The sequence below is a fragment of the Chrysemys picta genome, unplaced genomic scaffold (genome assembly GCF_011386835.1).
Source record: "Chrysemys picta bellii isolate R12L10 unplaced genomic scaffold, ASM1138683v2 scaf388, whole genome shotgun sequence".
Taxonomy (NCBI): Eukaryota; Metazoa; Chordata; order Testudines; family Emydidae; genus Chrysemys; species Chrysemys picta.
Window position 1 is genome coordinate 1,236 of NW_027053095.1, and position 23,950 is coordinate 25,185.

A 23,950-nucleotide genomic window follows, 5' to 3' on the forward strand; every position below is an offset into this window, starting at 1 on the left:
CCACCCACCTCCCAACCCCCACCCTCATCTCCACTGCCCCCACAACTTCCACACCCAACCCCCGCCCCCCACCTCCACTGCCCCCACAAACTTCCACCCGCCCCCCACCTCCACTGCCCCCACAAACTTCCACCCGCCCCCACCTCCACTGCCCCCCACAAACTTCCACCCGCCCCCCCCGCCCCCCACCTCCACTGCCCCCACAAACTTCCACCCCGCCCCCACCCTCCACCTCCACTGCCCCCACAAACTTCCACCCGTCCCCCCGCCCCCACCTCCACTGCCCCCACAAACTTCCCCCCGCCCTCCCGCCCCCCCACCTCCACTGCCCCCACAAACTTCCACCCGCCCCCACCTCCACTGCCCCCACAAACTTCCACCCGCCCCCCCGCCCCCCACCTCCACTGCCCCCACAAACTTCCACCCCGCCCCCACCCTCACCTCCACTGCCCCCACAAACTTCCACCCGCCCCCACCCTCACCTCCACTGCCCCCACAAACTTCCACCCACCCCCACCCACCCCCCCACACTCACCTCCATTGCGCCCCATAAACTTCCACCCACGGCCACCCCACCCACACACTCACACTCCTCCCCCACTCCCCAACACACCCATACATACTCTCCCCCCCCCCCCACACACACACACAAACTCCACTCCCCCACAACCTCCTTCCCCCCATGCACACACACACTGCGTCACTGTTCAGCAATGTCAGTTGGTCGTGTTACTGACGGCTACTTTAAAAGGTGAGTTAAAATCTCACTTTTTACCATACTCTGGGCATCTGCAGGAAGTTTTGTTTAATATGTAGGATTCTTTTAGTAAAATCAGTTTTCTCCCCTTGCAAGCCATTTCTGAACATTGTGTGCATTTATAGTAAAGCTACTTAACTGTGGTCAGTGTATCAAACAATTGTGATTAACACAAAAACCAGAAAGACGGAATTAATTTTTAAGAAATGGAAAGGACAAAAACTCAGAAAAAACTAAATTGGAAAATCCCCAATAATAAAAGAGATTTCATAGGGCCCTACATAGGCGTGTACCATCTTCCGAAACCACTCCCGGGGGTGGGATGGGCTCAGGGCTCCAGGCTTGATCGATGGAGGGGGAGCTCTGGGTTTGGGGCTCTGGTCTCCCACAACTGGTAGAGACTCCAGGATCCGGGCTATAGCACCCAGGGCAGAGGTGGGGAGGGAGGACTCCGGGCTTGTGGTCCAAGCTCAAGCCACCAAGAGAGATGAAGGGAAGAGACCTGGTCTTCGGCTGCCATGGGGGGGAGATCAGGGCTCCAAGCTTCAGCCGCTGGGGAGGTGGAGGGGAGTGGGGGGGGTCTGGGCTCTGCGACTCATCCACAGGAGGGCAGGGAGGGAGGTTGGGGCTCTGGACTTCAGCCACAAGACGGGTGAGGGGGTCAGTGCTCTGGGCTTCAGCCACTGGGGTGACAGCCCCTCCCCCAATGCACTGGCCCCCAGACCCTCTCACCTGCTCCACCAGAGCGAAACCCAGTCCAGCTCGTCCCGCTGCAGCTCGCAGACCCCTCAGTACAGCCCCACCTTCACCTGGTCTTGCTCAGGGCAGCTGTCAGGCTCCTTGAATTCAAAGTTTGTAAACTACTTTGTGACTCCCCAGGTACAATGTGATATATTCTGTCCATGCAAAGTATCAGTCCTTTGTCAGTCCCTCCCAGAAATCAAAATTCCTGTTGCTAATGGTACCAGCCTCTGTCTGTATGCCTGTGTGTGTGTGTGTGTATGCATAAGTTTGTTGTGATGTCATGTGTGACAAGAGCAAAGACCTTTCTGGTTCAGCATTCTTGCCCTGCCTTCAGTCTGCCAACTTGCTTGGTTGACAACGACTAGTGAACCCAGGAGCTGATAGACGCGTACTATCCATCTGTCAACAACTTCTTGAATCAGCTATTTCCACAGGTTTTCGGAAGATGAGATTTTACAAAAGGTAATTCCCAGATTCTTTTCCTGCTCCTCAGATCACACATGACAGGTTGTTGCCTCCTTCATAGTTTCATAGATTCTAGGACAGGAAGGGACCTCGAGAGGTCATTGAGTCCAGTCCCCTGCCCTCATGGCAGGACCAAATACTGTTTAGACCATGCTCCTCCTTGAGGTCTCTCGTTGAGGAAAGTAAGTGCCTCGGAGAGGTTTGTATCCTGTTCAGTCTGATCCACCTGGTGCCAGCATGGAAAACACTAGTTCAAGGTGGCAGAATTTTATTCCCTCCCTGTGATTTTGTCCTGTAGAATCACTGGGGACATTAGTGTTTGTCCTTTTCATTTTACCTTTTCCTCCCTCCCTCCTTCCTTTCTCTTCATCTCTTACTTCTTTTGTCCTTTCTCCTGTTCCCCTCCCACCGCCGGGAGTGGTTTGTGTGTCTGTGTGTGTTTGTGTGTTGCTGGGGGTGCTCTTCACCTCCCTTTGTGGGGAGTTCATCCAAACCTGTGTGGTTGAAATAGTGCTTGGACTCCACTGACACTAGATGCTGCCATCGTGTGGATTAGCATTGGTGTCTGGGATGACTTGGGGCAAGATCTCAACCTCCCCGGAACCCACTTCACTGCTGGCAGAATCCCTCCTGCCACCCCTGCTAGAGCCGCCTCCCTGGCCAACCTGGGTGGGGGTGGAGAAGAGGGTTCTGATAACTTGAGCTGTGGTTTGGTGGTGGAACATCTGTCAAGGGCACTGAGAGGGAGGTAGCAGCAGCTCACCCTTCAAGGAGGGGATTTGGCACTGGAAGTTACTAGAAAGGACAAGAAGACTCCATTCTGGGGTTCAGGAGGTGAATTCATCCCTCAGCGGTGGGCAGGTGCTGAGTGGAAATACTGCTGGTTCCCGGTGCCCTTAATTCCCCCTGATTCCTCGGGGCGTTTGAGTCTCTGACAGGTTCTCGTTCCCTTGCAGCAGGAGGACGTCACGGCAAAAGTGATGCACCCGCATCATCCGGCACTTGCGCCAGGTGCCTGAGACACTGCATGGGTTGTTCCTCTGAGTCTTTCAGCAACTCCCGCTCCCTGCTGCAGGTACTGCTCTGTCTGCCTGTAAATGGGGAGCTAGTGGAAGGGGAAATGGAGCCCCCTGGCACTCACTAAAAGGGAAAGTGGTGGATTCTCCATCTCTTGATGTCATTGAATGAAGACTAGATGCCTTTCTGGAATGTGTGTGCCCAAAAAGTAACTATTGTACTATACAGGAGGCCTATGATATGCAGGGGCTTAGATGAGATGCTCTAAAGGTCTCTTGTGGCCATAAAGTCTACAAATTTTGGAAACACTGAGTGTAGTATTGGGAGCAGCCTCTGATGTTTTACTGTCTAGCCGGCTTGCTTCCTAGAATGAAGACGCATTGAGTGGGGTGATCCACAGAGAGTACCTGTGTCAAGGCTGTATCCCCACTTTGAAGTTTAGGGTACAAATGTAGGGGCCTGCATGAAAACTTCTAAGCTTAACCACCATCCCAAGGCTAATTTCCTCCCCTGGGTAGCCTTGAGAAACCTTTCACCAATTCCCTTGTGAATACAGATCCAAACCCCTTGGATCTTAAAACAAGGAGAATTAAACCGTCCCCCCTCCTTCCTCCCACCAACTTCTGGTGAATACAGATCCAACCCCCTTGGATCTAAAAGAAGGAGAAATTAACCATTCCCCTCCTTCCTCCCACCAACTCCTGGTGAATCAAGATCCAAACTCCTTGGATCTTAAAACAAGGAAAAATCAATCAGGTTCTTAAAAATAAGGCTTTTAATTAAAGAAAAACGTAAAAATCATCTCTGTAAAATCAGTATGGAAATTAACCTTACAGGGTAATCAAACTTAAAGAGCTCAGAGGACTCCCCTCTAGTCTTAGGTTCAAAGTACAGCAAACAAAGATAAACACTCTAGTAAAAGGTACATTTATAAGTTGAGAAAACAAAGGAAAACTAACACGCCTTGTTTGAAATAGGAGAGACTTGTTTAGAAAGATGTGGAGAACCTGGATTGATGTCTGGTCCCTCTCAGTCCCGAGGGCGAACACCCACACAAACAAAGAACACAAACAAAAGCCTTCCCCTCCCCAAGATTTGAAAGTATCTTGTCCCCTTATTGGTCCTTTAGGTCAGATGCCAGCCAGGTTACCTGAGCTTCTTAACCCTTTACAGGGAAAAGGATTTTGGAGTCTCTGGCCAGGAGGGATTTTATAGTACTGTACACAGGACAGCTGTTACCCTTCCCTTTATAGTTATGACAACCTCAAACCTTCAAAGTGTCAGGCCAGCAGCAGGACATTAGCACTTGAGGGTTTGGTTGGGTGTGGCAGTGACATCACAAAGGCCTTTTGCAGGATGTCAGCTTATTGGTCAAATGTGTTAGGGAGGTGGTGACCTCAGAGAGAGATGCTGACATCAGCCTGGCAGGACAGGAGCACAGGGCCAGGGAAACCTCAGAGACCCTGTGGCTTTGCTTCAGCAAGTCTCCTTCTCGAGGTCTCTCTTTGAGGACAGAGAGTATTAGGGTTCACGTACGTGAGTGCGTGCAGGAGCCTCTTTAGAGTTTTCTCCTTTCCTTTTACTGATTTTACTAGAAAACAGACGTCCCTGTTTAGAAGGTAAGAGCCTCCAAGAGGTTTTGGCAGCTGCTCAGTCTGATCCATCTGGTGCCAGCTGAATTCTAGGCATGGAAAACAGTAGTTTAAGATGGCAGAATTTTATTCCATCCCTTGGATTTTGTGCCGTAGAATCACTGGGGACATTAGGGTTTGTCCTTTTTGTTTTACCTTTTCCTCCATCCCTCCTTCCTTTCTCTTCATCTCTTACTTCTTTTGTCCTTTCTCCTGTTCCTCGAAAACTGTGGGGTTGAAATAGTGTTTGGACTCCACTGACACTAGATGCTGCCATCCTGTGGCTTAGCATTAGTGTCTGGGATGACTTGGGTCAAGATCTCAACTTCCCCGCAACCCACTTCACTGCTGCCAGAATCCCTCCTGCCCCCCCTGCTAGAGCCGCCTCCCTGGCCAACCTGGGTGGGGGTGGAGAACAGTGTTTTTTTCATACATTCATAGATAATCGGACTGGAAGGGACCTCGAGAGGTCATCGAGTCCAGTCCCCTGCCCGCGTGGCAGGACCAAATACCATCTAGACCATCCCTGATAGACATTTATCTAACCTACTCTTAAATATCTCAAGAGATGGAGATTCCACAACCTCCCTCGGCAATTTATTCCAGTGTTTAACCACCCTGACAGTTAGGAACTTTTTCCTAATGTCCAACCTAGACCTCCCTTGCTGCACTTTAAACCCATTGCTTCTGGTTCTATCCTTAGAGGCTAAGGTGAACAAGTTTTCTCCCTCCTCCTTATGACACCCTTTTAAATACCTGAAAACTGCTATCATGTCTCCTCTCAGTCTTCTCTTTTCCAAACTAAACAAAGCCAATTCTTTCAGCCTTCCTTCATAGGTCATGTTCTCAAGACCTTTAATCATTCTTGTTGCTCTTCTCTGGACCCTTTCCAGTTTCTCCACATCTTTTTTAAAATGCGGTGCCCAGAACTGGACACAATACTCCAGCTGAGGCCTAACCAGAGCAGAGTAGAGCGGAAGAATGACTTCTCGTGTCTTGCTCACAACACACCTGTTAATACATCCCAGAATCAGGTTTGCTTTTTTTGCAACAGCATCACACTGTTGACTCATATTTAGCTTGTGGTCCACTATAACCCCTAGATCCCTTTCTGCCGTACTCCTTCCTAGACAGTCTCTTCCCATTCTGTATGTGTGAAACTGATTGTTCCTTCCTAAGTGGAGCACTTTGCATTTGTCTTTGTTAAACTTCATCCTGTTTAACTCAGACCATTTCTCCAATTTGTCCAGATCATTTTGAATTATGACCCTGTCCTCCAAAGCAGTTGCAATCCCTCCCAGTTTGGTATCATCCGCAAACTTAATAAGCGTACTTTCTATGCCAATATCTAAGTCGTTGATGAAGATATTGAACAGCGCCGGTCCCAAAACAGACCCCTGCGATACCCCACTCGTTATGGCTTTCCAGCAGGATTGGGAACTATTAATAACAACTCTCTGAGTACGGTTATCCAGCCAGTTATGCACCCACCTTATAGTAGCCCCATCTAAATTGTATTTGCCTAGTTTATCGATAAGAATATCATGCGAGACCGTATCAAATGCCTTACTAAAGTCTAGGTATACCACATCCACAGCCTCACCCTTATCCACAAGGCTCGTTATCCTATCAAAGAAAGCTATCAGATTGGTTTGACATGATTTGTTCTTCACAAATCCATGCTGGCTGTTCCCTATCACCTTACCACCTTCCAAGTGTTTGCAGATGATTTCCTTAATTACTTGCTCCATTATCTTCCCTGGCACAGAAGTTAAACTCACTGGGGTCTGTAGTTTCCTGGGTTGTTTTTATTTCCCTTTTTATAGATGGGCACTATATTTGCCCTTTTCCAGTCTTCTGGAATCTCTCCCGTCTCCCATGATTTTCCAAAGATAATAGCTAGAGGCTCAGATACCTCCTCTATTAGCTCCTTGAGTATTCTAGGATGCATTTCATCAGGCCCGGGTGACTTGCAGGCATCTAACTTTTCTAAGTGATTTTTAACTTGTTCTTTTTTTATTTTATCTGCTAAACCTACCCCCTTCCCATTAGCATTCACTATGTTAGGCATTCCTTCAGACTTCTCGGTGAAGACCGAAACAAAGAAGTCATTAAGCATCTCCGCCATTTCCAAGTTTCCTGTTACTGTTTCTCCCTCTTCACTAAGCAGTGGGCCTACCCTGTCTTTGGTCTTCCTCTTGCTTCTAATGTATTGATAAAAAGTCTTCTTGTTTCCCTTTATTCCCGTAGCTAGTTTGAGCTCATTTTGTGCCTTTGCCTTTCTAATCTTGCCCCTGCATTCCTGTGTTGTTTGCCTATATTCATCCTTTGTAATCTGTCCCAGTTTCCATTTTTGATATGACTCCTTTTTATTTTTTAGATCATGCAAGATCTCATGGTTAAGCCAAGGTGGTCTTTTGCCACATTTTCTATCTTTCCTAACCAGCGGAATAGCTTGCTTTTGGGCCCTTAATAGTGTCCCTTTGAAAAACTGCCAACTCTCCTCAGTTGTTTTTCCCCTCAGTCTTGATTCCCATGGGACCTTACCTATCAGCTCTCTGAGCTTACCAAAATCTGCCTTCCTGAAATCCATTGTCTCTATTTTGCTGTTCTCCCTTCTACCCTTCCTTAGAATTGCAAACTCTATGATTTCATGATCACTTTCACCCAGGCTGCCTTCTACTTTCAAATTCTCAACGAGTTCCTCCCTATTTGTTAAAATCAAGTCTAGAACAGCTTCCCCCCAGTAGCTTTTTCAACCTTCTGAAATAAAAAGTTGTCTCCAATGCAGTCCAGGAATTTGTTGGATAGTCTGTGCCCCGCTGTGTTATTTTCCCAACATATAGCCGGATAGTTGAAGTCCCCCATCACCACCAAATCTTGGGCTTTGGATGATTTTGTTAGTTGCTTAAAAAAAGCCTCATCCACCTCTTCCACCTGGTTAGGTGGCCTGTAGTAGACTCCTAGCATGACATCTCCCTTGTTTTTTACCCCTTTTAGCCTAACCCACAGACTCTCAACACTTCCGTCTCCTATGTCCATCTCTACCTCAGTCCAAGTGTGTACATTTTTAATATACAAGGCAACACCTCCTCCCTTTTTCCCCTGTCTATCCTTCCTGAGCAAGCTGTACCCATCCACACCAACATTCCAATCATGTGTATTATCCCACCAAGTTTCAGTGATGCCAACAATGTCATAGTTGTATTTATTTATTAGCACTTCCAGTTCTTCCTGCTTATTCCCCATACTTCTCGCATTTGTATATAGGCATCTAAGATACTGGTTTGATGTTTCCTCCCAGTTTTGTCCTTACCCTCCTTTCCCTCTGACAATATAGCCCACACTCCCTCTCGTTTTTGACCCATCTCCCCGGTCTCCATGTTCCCCACTTACCTGTGGGCTTTGCTCACCTGTCCCCGTCGAACCTAGTTTAAAGCCCTCCTCACTAGGTTAGCCAGTCTGTGTCCAAAGGTACTAATAACTTGAGCTGTGGTTTGGAGGTGGAACAGCTGTCAAGGGCACTGAGGGGGAGATAGCAGGAGCTCATCCTTCAAGGAGGGGGGTTGGCACTGGAGGTTACTAGAAAGGACAAGAAGACTCCATTCTGGGGTTCAGGAGGTGAATTTATCCCTCAGTGGTGGGCAGGTGATGGGTGGAAGTAGTGCTGGTTCCAGGTGCCCTTAATTCCCGCTGATTCCTCGGGGCGTTTGAGTCTCTGACAGGTTCTCGTTCCCTTGCAGCAGGAGGACGTCACGGCCAAAAGTGATGCACCAGCTCCGCATCATCCGGCACTTGCGCCAGATTCCTGAGACACTGCAGGGGCTGTGCCTCTGAGGCCATCAGCAACTCCCGCTCCCTGCTGCAGGTACTGCTCTGGCTCACTGTAAATGGGGAGCTAGTGGAAGGGGAAATGGAGCCCCCTGTTACTCACTAAAAGGGAAAGTGGTGGATTCTCCATCTCTTGATGTCATTGAAGGAAGACTAGATGCCTTTCTGGAATGTGTGTGCCCAAAAAGTAACTATTGTACTATACAGCAAGCCTATGGTATGCAAGGGGTTAGATGAGATGCTCTAAAGGTCTCTTGTGGCCATAAAGTCTACAAATTTTGGAAACACTGAGTGTAGTATTGGGAGCAGCCTCTGATGTTTTACTGTCTAGCCGGCTTGCTTCCTAGAATGAAGACGCATTGAGTGGGGTGGTCCACACAGAGTAGCTCAAACCTTCAAAGTGTCAGGCCAGCAGCAGGACATTAGCACTTCCGGGGATGGGTGGGTGTGGCAGTGACATCACAAAGGCCTTTTCAGGACCTCAGCCTATTGGTCAAAGGTGTTAGGGAGGTGGTAACCTCAGAGAGAGATGCTGACATCAGCCAGGCAGGACAGGGGCTTAGGGCCAGGGAAACCTCAGAGACCCCTGTGACTTTCATAGAATCATAGAATATCAGGGTTGGAAGGGACCTCAAGAGGTCATCTACTCCAACCCCGTCCTCAAAGCAGGACCAATTCCCAACTAAATCATCCCAGCCAGGGCTTTGTCAAGCCGGGCCTTAAAAACCTCCAAGGAAGGAGACTCCACCACCTCCCTAGTTAACGCATTCCAGTGCTTCACCACCCTCCTAGTGAAATAGTGTTTCCTAATATCCAACCTGGACCTCCCCCACTGCAACTTGAGACCATTGCTCCTTGTTCTGTCATCTGTCACCACTGAGAACAACCGAGCTCCATCCTCTTTGGAACCCCCCTTCACGTAGTTGAAGGCTGCTATCAAATCCCCCCTCATTCTTCTCTTCTGGATACTAAACAATCCCAGTTCCCTCAGCCTCTCCTCATAAGTCATGTGCTCCAGACCCCTAATCATTTTTGTTGCTCTCCACTGGACTCTTTCCAATTTTTCCACATCCTTCTTGTAGTGTGGGGCCTGTCGGAGAAAAACAGAGTTCTCACTATTTGTTTAGGGACAGCAAGTCAGATGCTTTATTAACTCTCACAATTGCCCAGAGGGAGAGAGCTAAGCAGGTCTCTCCCAGGTAACTAATTACAGCAAGCATTTATACCTTTCATTACAGAAATAACGAGGGACAGCTGCGTTTTGTTTCTACATAGGCCATCTTGATATCTCATTTCTTCACTTGTTTTGACTCTTGCCAACATACAATATTTTCTATACCTTATCTACACAAGGTCTTCTACACCTTATCTATACCAGGTCATAATGACTTCTTACACAGTTCTTTCTCACCCGCCTCACACATTCCTCGCTTCTACAAATCTCGCGTTATTAGGGTTACAGTTAGCCTAACTCTTGCTAACGAACTGTCATGCATTGCATCCCCTTCCTGTGAGCTCTTTCTCTGCTTCCACAGGCCCAAAACTGGACACATTATTCCAGATGAGGCCTCACCAATGTCGAATAAAGGGGAACGATCACGTTCCTCGATCTGCTGGCAATGCCCCTACTTATACAGCCCAAAATGCCGTTAGCCTTCTTGGCAACAAGAGCACACTGTTGACTCATATCCAGCTTCTCGTCCACTGTGACCCCTAGGTCCTTTTCTGCAGAACTGCTACCTAGCCATTCGGTCCCTAGTCTGTAGCAGTGCATGGGATTCTTCCGTCCTAAGTGCAGGACTCTGCACTTGTCCTTGTTGAACTTCATCAGGTTTTTTTTGGCCCAATCCTCTAATTTGTCTAGGTCCCTCTGTATCCGATCCCTACCCTCTAGCGTATCTACCACGCCTCCTAGTTTAGTGTCATCTGCAAACTTGCTGAGAGTGCAGTCCACACCATCCTCCAGATCATTAATAAAGATATTAAACAAAACCGGCCCCAGGACCGACCCTTGGGGCACTACTCCGCTTGAAACCGGCTGCCAACTAGACATGGAGCCATTGATCACTACCCGTTGAGCCCGACGATCCAGCCAGCTTTCTATCCACCTTACAGTCCATTCATCCAGCCCATACTTCTTTAACTTGGTGGCAAGAATACTGTGGGAGAGCGTATCAAAAGCTTTGCTAAAGTCAAGGAATAACACATCCACTGCTTTCCCCTCATCCACAGAGCCAGTTATCTCATCATAGAAGGCAATTAGGTTAGCCAGGCACGACTTCCCCTTGGTGAATCCATGCTGACTGTTCCTGATCACTTTCCTCTCCTCTAAGTGTTTCATAATTGATTCCTTGAGGACCTGCTCCATGATTTTTCCAGGGACTGAGGTGAGGCTGACTGGCCTGTAGTTCCCCGGATCCTCCTCCTTCCCTTTTTTAAAGATGGGCACGACATTAGCCTTTTTCCAGTCATCCGGGACCTCCCTCGATCGCCATGAGTTTTCAAAAATAATGGCTAATGGCTGTGCAATCTCATCCGCCAAGTCCTTTAGCACCCTCGGATGCAGCGCATCCAGCCCCATGGAGTTGTGCACGTCCAGTTTTTCTAAATAGTCCCGAACCACTTCTTTCTCCACAGAGGGCTGGTCACCTTCTCCCCATATTGTGCTGCCCAGTGCAGCAGTCTGGGAGCTGACCTTGTTCGTGAAGACAGAGGCAAAAAAAGCATTGAGTACATTAGCTTTTTCCACATCCTCAGTCACTAGGTTGCCTCCCTCATTCAGTAAGGGGCCCACACTTTCCTTGACTTTCTTCTTGTTGCTAACATACCTGAAGAAACCCTTCTTGTTACTCTTAACATCTCTTGCTAGCTGCAACTCCAAGTGTGATTTGGCCTTCCTGATTTCACTCCTGCATGCCTGAGCAATATTTTTATACTCCTCCCTGGTCATTTGTCCAATCTTCCACTTCTTGTAAGCTTCTTTTTTGCGTTTAAGATCAGCAAGGATTTCACTGTTTAGCCAAGCTGGTCGCCTGCCATATTTACTATTCTTTCTACACATCGGGATGGTTTGTTCCTGCAACCGCAATAAGGATTCTTTAAAATACAGCCAGCTCTCCTGGACCCCTTTGCCCTTCATGTTATTCTCCCAGGGGATCCTGCCCATCTGTTCCCTGAGGGAGTCAAAGTCTGCTTTTCTGAAGTCCAGGGTCCATATTCTGCTGCTCTCCTTTCTTCCTTGTGTCAGGATCCTGAACTCGACCATCTCATGGTCACTGCCTCCCAGGTTCCCATCCACTTTTGCTTCCCCTACTAATTCTTCCCTGTTTGTGAGCAGCAGGTCGAGAAAAGCTCTGCCCCTAGTTGGTTCCTCCAGCACTTGCACCAGGAAATTGTGCCCTACACTTTCCAAAAACTTCCTGGATTGTCTGTGCACCGCTGTATTGCTCTCCTAGCAGATATCAGGGTGATTAAAGTCTCCCATGAGAACCAGGGCCTGCGATCTAGCAACTTCTGCTAGTTGCCAGAAGAAAGCCTCGTCCACCTCATCCCCCTGGTCTGGTGGTCTATACCAGACTCCAACCGTGACATCCCCCTTGTTGCTCACACTTCTCAACTTTATCCAGAGACTGTCAGGTTTTTCTACAGTTTCATACCGGACCTCTGAGCACTCATACTCCTCTCTTACATACAATGCAACTCCCCCACCTTTTCTGCCCTGCCTGTCCTTCCTGAACAGTTTATATCCATCCATGACAGTACTCCAGTCATGTGAGTTATCCCACCAAGTGTCTGTTATTGCTTCAGCAAGTCTCCTTCTCGAGGTCTCTCTTTGAGGACTGAGAGAGTATTAGTGTTCACATGTGTGAGTGCGAGCAGGAGCCTCTTTGGAGTTTTCTCCTTTCCTTTGACGGATTTTACTAGAAAACAGACGTCCCTATTTAGAAGGTAAGAGCCTCCAAGAGGTTTTGGAACCTGCTCAGTCTGATCCATCTGGTGCCAGCTGAATTCTAGGCATGGAAAACACTAGGTTAAGGTGGCAGAATTTTATTCCCTCTGTGGGATTTTGTCCCGTAGAATCACAGGGGACATTAGTGTTTGTCATTTTCGTTTTACCTTTTCCTCCATCCCTCCTTCCTTTCTCTTCATCTCTTACTTCTTTTGTCCTTTCTCCTGTTCACCTGCCACCACCAGGAGTGGTGTGTGTGTGTGTGTGTGTGTGTTGCTGGGGGTGCTCTTCACCTCCCCTTGTGGGAAGTTGATCCAAAACTGTGAGGTTGAAATAGTGCTTGAACTCCAATGACACTAGATGCTGCCATCCTGTGGCTTAGCATTAGTGTCTGGGATGATTGGGGCAAGATCTCAACCTCCCCGCAACCCACTTCACTGCTGGCAGAATCCCTCCTGCCCCCCCTGCTAGAGCCGCCTTCCTGCCCAACCTGGGTGGGGGTGGAGAAGAGGGTTCTGATAACTTGAGCTGTGGTTTGGAGGTGGAACAGCTGTCAAGGGCACTGAGGGGGAAGTAGCAGGATCTCATCCTTCAAGGAGGGGGGTTGGCACTGGAGGTTACTAGAAAGGACAAGAAGACTCCATTCTGGGGTTCAGGAGGTGAATTCATCCCTCAGTGGTGGGGAGGTGCTGGTTGGAAATACTGCTGGTTCCAGATGCCCTTAATTCCCCCTGATTCCTCGGGGCGTTTGAGTCTTTGACAGGTGTGGTCCCGTTAGACTGGAGAATAGCTAATGTGGTTCCTATTTTCAAGAAAGGGAAAAAAAGTGATCCGGGTAACTACAGGCCTGTTAGTCTAACATCTGTAGTGTGCAAGGTGTTAGAGAAAATTCTGAAAGAGAAACTAGTGGAGGACCTGGAGGGTAGTGGCAATTGCGATAAATTACAACATGGTTTTACGAAGGGCAGATCGTGCCAAACGAATCTGATCTCCTTCTTTGAGAAAGTAACGGATTTATTAGACAAGGGAAATGCGGTGGACCTAATATACCTGGATTTCAGTAAAGCGTTTGATACTGTACCCCATGAGGAATTATTGGTTAAACTGAAAAACATGGGGATCGATATGAAAATCCAGAGGTGGATAAGGAATTGGTTACTGGGGAGAATGCAGCGGGTTGTATTAAAGGGTGAACTGTCGGGTTGGAGGGAGGTTACTAGTGGAGTGCCTCAAGGTTCGGTTTTGGGACCCATTTTATTTAATCTATTTATAACTGACCTCGGAACCGATTGCAGGAGTGGGCTGATAAAATTTGCGGATGATACGAAGGTGGGAGGCGTTGTAAATTCGGAGGAGGATAGGGATATCCTGCAGGGAGACTTGAATGAGCTTGTGAATTGGAGTATCAGAAATAAGATGAAATTTAATAGTGAAAAGTGTAAGGTGATGCATTTGGGGATGACTAATAACAATTTTAGTTACAAGATGGGGACGCATTGGTTAGAAGTAACGGAAGAGGAGAAGGACCTAGGGGTTCTTGTAGACCGCAGGATGACTATGAGTCGACAATGTGACGTGGCGGTGAAAAAAGCCAATGCTGTCTTGGGATGCATTAGGCGAGGTATATCTAGTAGGGATAAGGAGGTCCTGCTTCCGTTGTACAAGGCGCTGGTGAGACCTCATTTGGAGTACTGTGTGCAGTTCTGGTCTCCCATGTTTAAAAAAGATGAACTCAAACTGGAACGGGTGCAGAGAAGGGCCACTAGGATGATCAGAGGAATGGAAAAGCTGTCGTACGAAAGGAGACTAGAGGAGCTTGGGTTGTTTAGTCTGACAAAGCGAAGGCTGAGAGGGGATATGATTGCTATCTTTAAATATATTAGAGGGATTAATACAAGGGAGGGAGAAGAATTATTCCAGCTTAGTACTAACGTGGATACCAGAACGAATGGATACAAACTGGCCGTGGGGAAGTTCAGACTTGAAATTAGACGAAGGTTTCTGACCGTCAGAGGGGTGAAATATTGGAACGGCCTTCCGAGGGAAACGGTGGGGGCGACGGACCTGTCTGGTTTTAAGATAAAGTTAGATAAGTTTATGGAGGGAATGGTTTAATGGTAAAACATAGTAGTCAAGGAAAGCCAAGCAATGGTAGGTAAATAGTATAATGGCAAATAAGGGTCAGGCTAGAGACTCTTGCCTACATGCTCGGGGTCTTACTGATCGCCACATTTGGGGTCGGGAAGGAATTTTCCTCCAGGGTAGATTGGCTGAGCCTCTGGAGGTTTTTTGCCTTCCTCCGCATCATGGGGCAGGGATCTCTAGCAGGAGGGTCTCTGCCGATTGCAGTCACTAAAAACAGGATTGGGGACTTCAACAGCAGAGTCCAGGGAAGGGGTAGGGACGGTTTCATGGCCTGCAGCATGCAGGGGGTCAGACCAGATGATCATAATGGTCCCTTCTGACCTTAAAGTCTATGAGTCTATGAGTCTATGAGGTTCTCGTTCCCTTGCAGCAGGAGGACGTTATGGCCAGAGTGATGCACCAGCTCTGCATCATCCGGCACTTGTGCCAGGTGCCTGAGACACTGCAGGGGCTGTGCCTCTGAGGCCATCAGCAACTCCCGCTCCCTGCTGCAGGTACTGCTCTGGCTCACTGTAAATGGGGAGCTAGTGGAAGGGGAAATGGAGCCCCCTGGCACTCAGTAAAAGGGAAAGTGGTGGATTCTCCATCTCTTGATGTCATTTCATGAAGACTAGATGCCTTTCTGGAATGTGTGTGCCCAAAAAGTACCTATTGTACTATACAGGAAGCCTATGATATGCAGGGGGTTAGATGAGATGTTCTAAAGGTCTCTTCTGGCCATAAAGTGTAGTAATTTTGGAAACACTGAGTGTAGCATTGGGAGCAGCCTCTGATGCTTTACTGTCTAGCCGGCTTGCTTCGTAGAATGAAGACGCATCGAGTGGGGTGATCCACAGAGAGTAGCTGAAACCTTCAAAGTGTCAGGGCAGCAGCAGGACATTAGCACTTCAGGGGATGGGTGGGTGTGGCAGTGACATCACAAAGGCCTTTTGCAGTGTAGTAGTTCCGGGGTGGGGCTCGTCCCTTCCTGGGGTACCTGGGAGCCAGGCCGCCCCGCTACAAAGCGAATAACAGTTAGGGCCCAGACCTTTGGGTAGGGGCTGAGCACACAATTAGCAGTTCGGCGCTCAGTCCTTTGTGCAGGGACTGAGCACACAATCAACAGTTCAGAGCTCAGGCCCTTATGCAGGGACTGAGCACACAATCAACAGTTCAGAGCTCAGGCCCTTATGCAGGGACTGAGCACACAATCAACAGCTCCGGCCCTGGGTCAGGGCGGGGAACAAACCAGTAGTCAGTCAGCGGCCCAGGCCTTGTAGCAGGAGCTGGGTCAGTTTGGGTTAGCCCAGGCCCTAGGTCAGGGCGGGGCAGCAAACCAATTGTCAGTCAGAGGCCCAGGCCCCTTGGACAAGGAGGAGGAGAGACTGCCACCCAGCACGGGGTGGCAGGGGGGAACACAGGCCCACCCACTCCACTGTGTTCCAGCCCGGGGCCCTATCCGCAGCAGTCCGTCTGCCGCGCAGTCAGTGGGGATCCTGACCGCAACACACTGACATGGGTTCGGGGTCTGCTATCCCCGGGCCACTTCCCATCTCCTCCTCCATGGGTACCTGTTCCTCCTGAGTTCCGTCTGCTGGGTCGCAGATCATGGGCTCCTCCGGGCCCCGAGCAGCAGGTAGGTCTGTCACACCCTCTGGGCCCTTGGCGGGGGGAAGCTCAGACCGTTCCTCAGGATACCGGGCTCTCGGCAGGCTCAGGTCCGCGGGAGCTCGGGCACCAGCGTCTGTCCTCTCCCGCTGCCGGCCAGCTACTGAGCGCTGTGGCTTGGCCTTTATACTTCCTGTCCCGCCCCTTGACTTCCGGGGGGTGGGGACAGGCCGCGGTGGCCTTGACTTCCTGGGGCGCCTGGGAGCCAGGCCGCCCCGCTACATGCAGTATCTCAGCGTATTGGTCAAAGGTGTTAGGGAGGTGGTGACCTCAGAGAGAGATGCTGACATCAGTCAGGGGCGCAGGGCCAGGGAAACCTCAGAGACCCCTGTGGCTTTGCTTTAGCAAGTCTCCTTCTCGAGGTCTCTCTTTGAGTACTGAGAGAGTATTAGGGTTCACGTATGTGAGTGCGAGCAGGAGCCTCTTTCGAGTTTTCTCCTTCCTTTTCTCCTTTACTGATTTTACTAGAAAACAGACGTCCCTGTTTAGAAGGTAAGAGCCTCCAAGAGGTTTTTGAACCTGCTCAGTCTGATCCACCTGGTGCCCGTTGAATTCTAGGCATGGAAAACACTAGTTCAAGGTGACAGAATTTTGTAGTCCACACGGGATTTTGTCCTGTGGAATCACTGGGGACATTAGGGTTTGTCCTTTTCGTTTTACCTTTTCCACCATCCCTCCTTCCTTTCTCTTCATCTCTTACTTCTTTTGTCCTTTCTCCTGTTCCCCTCCCACCACCAGGAGTGGTGTGTGTGTGTGTGTGTGTGTGTGTGTGTTGCTGGGGGTGATCTTCACCTCCTCTTGTGGGAAGTTCATCCAAAACTGTGGGGTTGAAATAGTGCTTGGACTCCACAGACACTAGATGCTGCCATCCTGTGGCTTAGCGTTAGTGTCTCGGATGACTTTGGCAAGATCTCAACCTCCCCGCAACCCACTTCACTGCTGCCAGAATCCCTCCTGCCCCCACTGCTAGACCCGCCTCCCAGCCCAACCTTGGTGGGGGTCTAGAAGAGGTTTCTGATGACTTAAGCTGTGGTTTGGAGGTGGAACAGCTGTCAAGGACACTGAGGGGGAGGTAGCAGGAGCTCACCCTAGAAGGAGGGGGATTGGCACTGGAGGTTACTAGAAAGGACAAGAAGACTCCATTCTGGGATTCAGGAGGTGAATTCATCCCTCAGTGTTGGGCAGGTGCTGAGTGGAAATACTGCTGGTTCCAGGTGCCCTTAATTCCCCCTGATTCCTCGGGGCGTTTGAGTCTGACAAGTTCTCATTCCCTTGCAGCAGGAGGGCGTCACGGCCAAAGTGAGGCACCAGCTTCGCATCATCCATCACTTGCGCCAGGTGCCTGAGACACTGCAGGGGTTGTGCCTCTGAGGCCTTCAGCAACTCCCGCTCTCTGTTGCAGGTACTGCTCTGGCTCACTGTAAATGGGGAGCTAGTGGAAGGGGAAATGGAGCGCCCTGGCACTCAGTGAAAGGGAAAGTGGTGGATTCTCCATCTCTTGAAGTCATTGAATGAAACTAGATGCCTTTCTGGAATGTTTGTGCCCAAAAAGTAACTATTGTCCTATACAGGAAGCCTATGATATGCAGGGGGTTAGATGAGATGCTCTAAAGGTCTCTTCTGGCCATAAAGTGTATTAATTTTGGAAACACTGAGTGTAGCATTGGGAGCAGCCTCTAATGTTTTACTGTCTAACCGGCTTGCTTCCTAGAATGAAGACGCATTGAGTGGGGTGATCCACAGAGAGTAGCTCAAACCTCCAAAGTGTCAGGCCAGCAGCAGGATATTAGCACTTCAGGGGATGGGTGGGTGTGGCAGTTACATCACAAAGGCCTTTTGCAGGAGCTTAGCCTATTGGTCAAAGTTGTTAGGGAGGTGGTGACCTCAGAGAGAGATGCTCACATCAGCCAGGCAAAACAGGGGCGCAGGGCCAGGGAAACCTCAGAGACCCCTGTGGCTTTGCTTCAGCAAGTCTACTTCTCGAGCTCTCTTTGAGGACTGAGAGAGTATTAGGGTTCACATATGTGAGTGTGAGCAGGAGCCTCTTTCGAGTTTTCTCCTTTCCTTTTACCCATTTTACTAGAAAACAGAAGTCCCTGTTGAGAAAGTAAGTGCCTCGGAGAGGTTTGTAACCTGTTCAGTCTGATCCACCTGGTGCCATCTGAATTCTAGGCACGGAAAACACTAGTTTAAGGTGGCAGAATTTTATTCCCTCCCTGGGATTTTGTCCCGTAGAATCACTGGGGATATTAGGAAAACAACAAGGAGTCTGGTGGCACCTTAAAGACTAACAGATTTATTTGGGCATAAGCTTTCGTGAGTAAAAACCTCACTTCTTCGGATGCATAGAGTGAAAGTTACAGATGCAGGCATTATATACTGACACATGGAGAGCAGGGAGTTACTTCACAAGTGGAGAACCAGTGTTGACAGGGCCAATTCAAAAATCAGGGTGGATGTAGTCCACTCCAAATAATAGATGAGGAGGTGTCAATTCCAGGAGAGGAAAAGCTGCTTCTGTAGTGAGCCAGCCACTCCCAGTCCCTATTCAAGCCCAGATTAATGGTGTTGAATTTGCAAATGAATTTTAGTTCTGCTGTTTCTCTTTGAAGTCTGTTTCTGAAGTTTTTTTGTTCAATGATAGTGACTTTTAAATCTGTAATAGAATGACCAGGGAGATTGAAGTGTTCACTTACTGGCTTATGTATGTTACCACTCCTGATGTCCGATTTGTGTCCATTTATTCTTTTGCGGAGGGACTGTCCGGTTTGGCCAATGTACATGGGAGAGGGGCATTGCTGGCACATGATGGCATATATGACATTAGTGGATGTGCAGGTGAATGAGTCCCTGATGGTGTGGCTGATGTGGTTGGGTCCTCTGATGCTGTTGCCAGAGTAGATATGGGGACAGAGTAGGCAACAAGGTTTGCTACGGGGATAGGTTCCTGGGTTGGTGTTTCTGTGGTGTGGTGTGTAGTTGCTGGTGAGTATTTGCTTCAGGTTGGGGGGTTGTCTGTAAGCGAGGACTGGCCTGCCTCCCAAGGTCTGTGAGAGTGAGGGATCATTTTCCAGGATAGGTTGTAGATCGTGGATAATGCGCTGGAGAGGTTTTAGCTGGGGGCTGTATGTGATGGCCAGTGGTGTTCTGTTATTGTCCTTGTTGGGCCTGTCCTGTAGTAGGTGATTTCTGGGTACCCGTCTTGCTCTGTCAATCTGTTTCCTCACTTCCCCAGGTGGGTATTGTAGTTTTACGAATGCTTGATAAAGATCTTGTAGGTGTTTGTCTCTGTCTGAGGGGTTGGAGCAAATTCGGTTGTATCTTAGGGCTTGGCTGTAGACAATGGATCGTGTGATGTGTCTTGGATGGAAGCCGGAGGCATGTAGGTACGTATAGCGGTCAGTAGGTTTCCGGTATAGGGTGGTGTTTATGTGACCATCACTTATTTGTACTGTAGTGTCCAGGAAGTGGATCTCTTGTGTGGACTGGTCCAGGCTGAGGTTGATGGTGGGGTGGAAATTGTTGAAGTCCAGGTGGAATTCTTCAAGGGCCTCCTTTCTGTGGGTCCATATGATGAAGATGTCGTCAATGTAGCGCAAGTAGAGGAGGGGCACTAGGGGACGAGAGCTGAGGAAGCGTTGTTCTAAGTCAGCCATAAAAATGTTGGCATACTGTGGGGCCATGCGAGTACCCATAGCAGTGCCACTGACTTGAAGGTATAAGTTGTCCCCAAATCTGAAGTGGTTGTGGGTGAGGACAAAGTCACAAAGCTCAGCCACCAGGCTTGCTGTGGCCTCATCAGGGATACTGTTCCTGACAGCTTGTAGTCCATCCTCATGTAGAATATTGGTATAAAGTGCTTCTACATGCATGGTGGCCAGGATGGTGTTTCCAGGAAGAACATCAATGCATTGTAGTTTCCTCAGGAAGTTGGTGGTGTCTCGAAGATAGCTGGGAGTGCTGGTAGCATAGGGCCTGAGGAGAGAGGCCAAATAGCCAGATAATCCTGCCGTCAGAGTGCCAATGCCTGAGATGATGGGGCGTCCAGGGTTTCCGGGTTTATGGATCTTGGGTAGCAGATAGAATACCCCTGGTCGGGGTTCTGGGGGTGTGTCCATGTAGATTTGTTCCCGTACTGTAGCTGGGAGTTTCTTGAGCAGATGGTGTAGTTTCTTTTGGTATTCCTCAGTGGGATCAGAGGATAGTGGCCTGTAGAATGTGGTCTTGGAGAGTTGCCTGGCAGCCTCCTGTTCATAATCTGACCTGTTCATTATGACTACAGCACCTCCTTTGTCAGCCCCTTTGATGATGATGTCAGAGTTGTTTCTGAGGCTGTGGATGGCATTGCGTTCTGTACGGCTGAGGTTATGGGACAAGTGATGTTGTTTGTCCACAATTTCAGCCTGTGCACGTCTGCGGAAACACTCTATGTAGAGGTCCAGTCTGTCATTTCGACCGTCAGGAGGAGTCCACGCAGAATTCTTCTTTTTGTAGTGTTGGTAGGAGGGTTCCTGTGGGTCAGTGCACTGTTCAGTGGTGCGTTGAAAATATTCCTTGAGTCGGAGACGAGGAAAGTAGGCTTCCAGATCACCGCAGAACTGTATCATGTTCGTGGGGACGGTGGGACAGAAAGAGAGTCCCCGAGATAGGACAGACTCTTCTGCTGGGCTAAGCGTGTGGTTGGAAAGATTGACAATGTTGTTAGATGAGTTGAGGGTACCATTGTTATAGCCCCTAGTGGCAGGTATTAGTTTAGATAACTTACAGTCCTTTTTCCTCTGTAGAGAAGTGAAGTGTGCATTGTAAATAGCTTGTCTCATTTTTGTAAAGTCCAGCCACGTGGAAGTTTGTGTAGAAGGCTGGTATTGTATGAGAGTCTCCAGTTCTGAGAGCTCATTCTTGATCTTCTCCTGTCTGCTGTACAGGATGCTGATCAGGTGGTTCCTCAGTTTCTTTGAGAGAGTGTGTGGCACAATCTCTCACCATACTCAGTGTAGTATGTTGATTGCAATGGATTTTTTACCTTCAGTCCTTTTGGTATGATGTCCATCTGTTTGCATTTGGAGAGGAAGATGATGTCTGTCTGTATCTGTGCAAGTTTTTTGTTGAGGTTGATGGATTTCCACTCCATACGGCTAAATTTAGTGCCTTGCATGGTGTCAAGTATCAGGGGGTAGCCATGTTAGTCTGTATCTACAAAAACAACAAGGAGTCTGGTGGCACCTTAAAGACTAACAGATTTATTTGGGCATAAGCTTTCGTGAGTAAAAACCTCACTTCTTCGGATGCATAGAGTGAAAGTTACAGATGCAGGCATTATATACTGACACATGGAGAGCAGGGAGTTACTTCACAAGTGGAGAACCAGTGTTGACAGGGCCAATTCAAAAATCAGGGTGGATGTAGTCCACTCCCAATAATAGATGAGGAGGTGTCAATTCCAGGAGAGGAAAAGCTGCTTCTGTAGTGAGCCAGCCACTCCCAGTCCCTATTCAAGCCCAGATTAATGGTGTTGAATTTGCAAATGAATTTTAGTTCTGCTGTTTCTCTTTGAAGTCTGTTTCTGAAGTTTTTTTTGTTCAATGATAGTGACTTTTAAATCTGTAATAGAATGACCAGGGAGATTGAAGTGTTCACATACTGGCTTATGTATGTTACCATTCCTGATGTCCGACATGGGGACATTAGGGTTTGTCCTTTTCCTTTTCCCTTTTCCTCCATCCCTCCTTCCTTTCTCTTCATCTCTTACTTCTTTTGTCCTTTCTCTTGTTCCCCTCACACCACCAGGAGTGGTGTGTGTGTGTGTGTGTGTGTGTGTGTGTGGTGCTGATGGTTCTCTTCTCCTCCCCTTGTGGGGAGTTGATCCAAAACTGTGGGGTTGAAATAGTGCTTGGACCCCACTGACAGTAGATGCTGCCATTGTGTGACTTAGCATTAGTGTCTGGGATGACTTGGGTCAAGATCTCAACCTCCCTGCAACCTACTTCACTGCTGTCAGAATCCCTCCTGCACACCCTGTTAGAGCCGCCTCCCAGCCCAACCTGTGTCGGGGTGGAGAAGAGGGTTCTGATGACTTGAGCTGTGGTTTGGAGGTGGAATATCTGTGAAGGGCACTGAGCAGGAGGTAGCAGGAGCTCACCCTACAAGGAGGGGGGTTGGCTCTGGAGGTTTCTAGAAAGGACAAGAAGACTCCATTTTGGGGTTCAGGAGGTGAATTCATCTCTCAGTGGTGGGCAGGTGCTGAGTGGAAATGCTGCTGGTTCCCGGTGCCCTTAATTCCCCCTGATTCCTCGGGGCGTTTGAGTCTCTGACAGGTTCTCGTTCCCTTGCAGCAGGAGGACGTCACGGCCAAAGTGATGCACCCGCATCATCCGCCACTTGCGCCAGGTGCCTGAGACACTGCATGGGTTGTTCCTCTGAGTCTTTCAGCAACTCCCTCTCCCTGCTGCAGGTACTGCTCTGTCTCACTGTAAATGGGGAGCTAGTGGAAGGGGAAATGGAGCCCCCTGGCACTCACTAAAAGGGAAAGTGGTGGATTCTCCATCTCTTCATGTCATTGAATGAAGACTAGATGCCTTTCTGGAATGTGTGTGCCCAAAAAGTAACTATTGTACTATACAGGAGGCCTATGATATGCAGGGGCTTAGATGAGATGCTCTAAAGGTCTCTTGTGGCCATAAAGTCTACAAATTTTGGAAACACCGAGTGTAGTATTGGGAGCAGCCTGTGATGTTTTACTGTCTAGCCGGCTTGCTTCCTAGAATGAAGACGCATTGAGTGGGGTGATCCACAGAGAGTACCTGTGTCAAGGCTGTATCCCCACTTTGAAGTTTAGGGTACAAATGTAGGGGCCTGCATGAAAACTTCTAAGCTTAACCACCATCCCAAGGCTAATTTCCTCCCCTGGGTAGCCTTGAGAAACCTTTCACCAATTCCCTGGTGAATACAGATCCAACCCCCTTGGATCTTAAAACAAGGAGAAATTAACCATCCCCCCTCCTTCCTCCCACCAACTCCTGGTGAATCAAGATCCAAACTCCTTGGATCTTAAAACAAGGAAAAATCAATCAGGTTCTTATAAATAAGGCTTTTAATTAAAGAAAAAGGTAAAAATCATCTCTGTAAAATCAGTATGGAAATTAACCTTACAGGGTAATCAAACTTAAAGAGCTCAGAGGACTCCCCTCTAGTCTTAGGTTCAAAGTACAGCAAACAAAGATAAACACTCTAGTAAAAGGTACATTTACAAGTTGAGAAAACAAAGGAAAACTAACACGCCTTGTTTGAAATAGGAGAGACTTGTTTAGAAAGATGTGGAGAACCTGGATTGATGTCTGGTCCCTCTCAGTCCCGCGGGCGAACACCCACACAAACAAAGAACACAAACAAAAGCCTTCCCCTCCCCAAGATTTGAAAGTATCTTGTCCCCTTATTGGTCCTTTAGGTCAGATGCCAGCCAGGTTACCTGAGCTTCTTAACCCTTTAGAGGGAAAAGGATTTTGGAGTCTCTGGCCAGGAGGGATTTTATAGTACTGTACACAGGACAGCTGTTACCCTTCCCTTTATAGTTATGACAACCTCAAACCTTCAAAGTGTCAGGCCAGCAGCAGGACATTAGCACTTGAGGGTTTGGTTGGGTGTGTCAGTGACATCACAAAGGCCTTTTGCAGGATGTCAGCTTATTGGTCAAATGTGTTAGGGAGGTGGTGACCTCAGAGAGAGATGCTGACATCAGCCTGGCAGGACAGGAGCACAGGGCCAGGG

The 23,950-nt window shown here is 48.7% G+C and overlaps 1 long non-coding RNA gene across 1 annotated transcript; it reads left to right on the forward strand.

The window, feature by feature from the left end:
• Positions 1–463: 463 nt before the first annotated feature.
• LOC135978680 (uncharacterized) lies at positions 464–22,616 on the forward strand. The gene is made up of 4 exons (XR_010596057.1): positions 464–751; positions 8,358–8,482; positions 17,465–17,588; positions 22,519–22,616. It is a non-coding gene; the product is annotated as an uncharacterized LOC135978680 (long non-coding RNA).
• Positions 22,617–23,950: the final 1,334 nt, after the last annotated feature.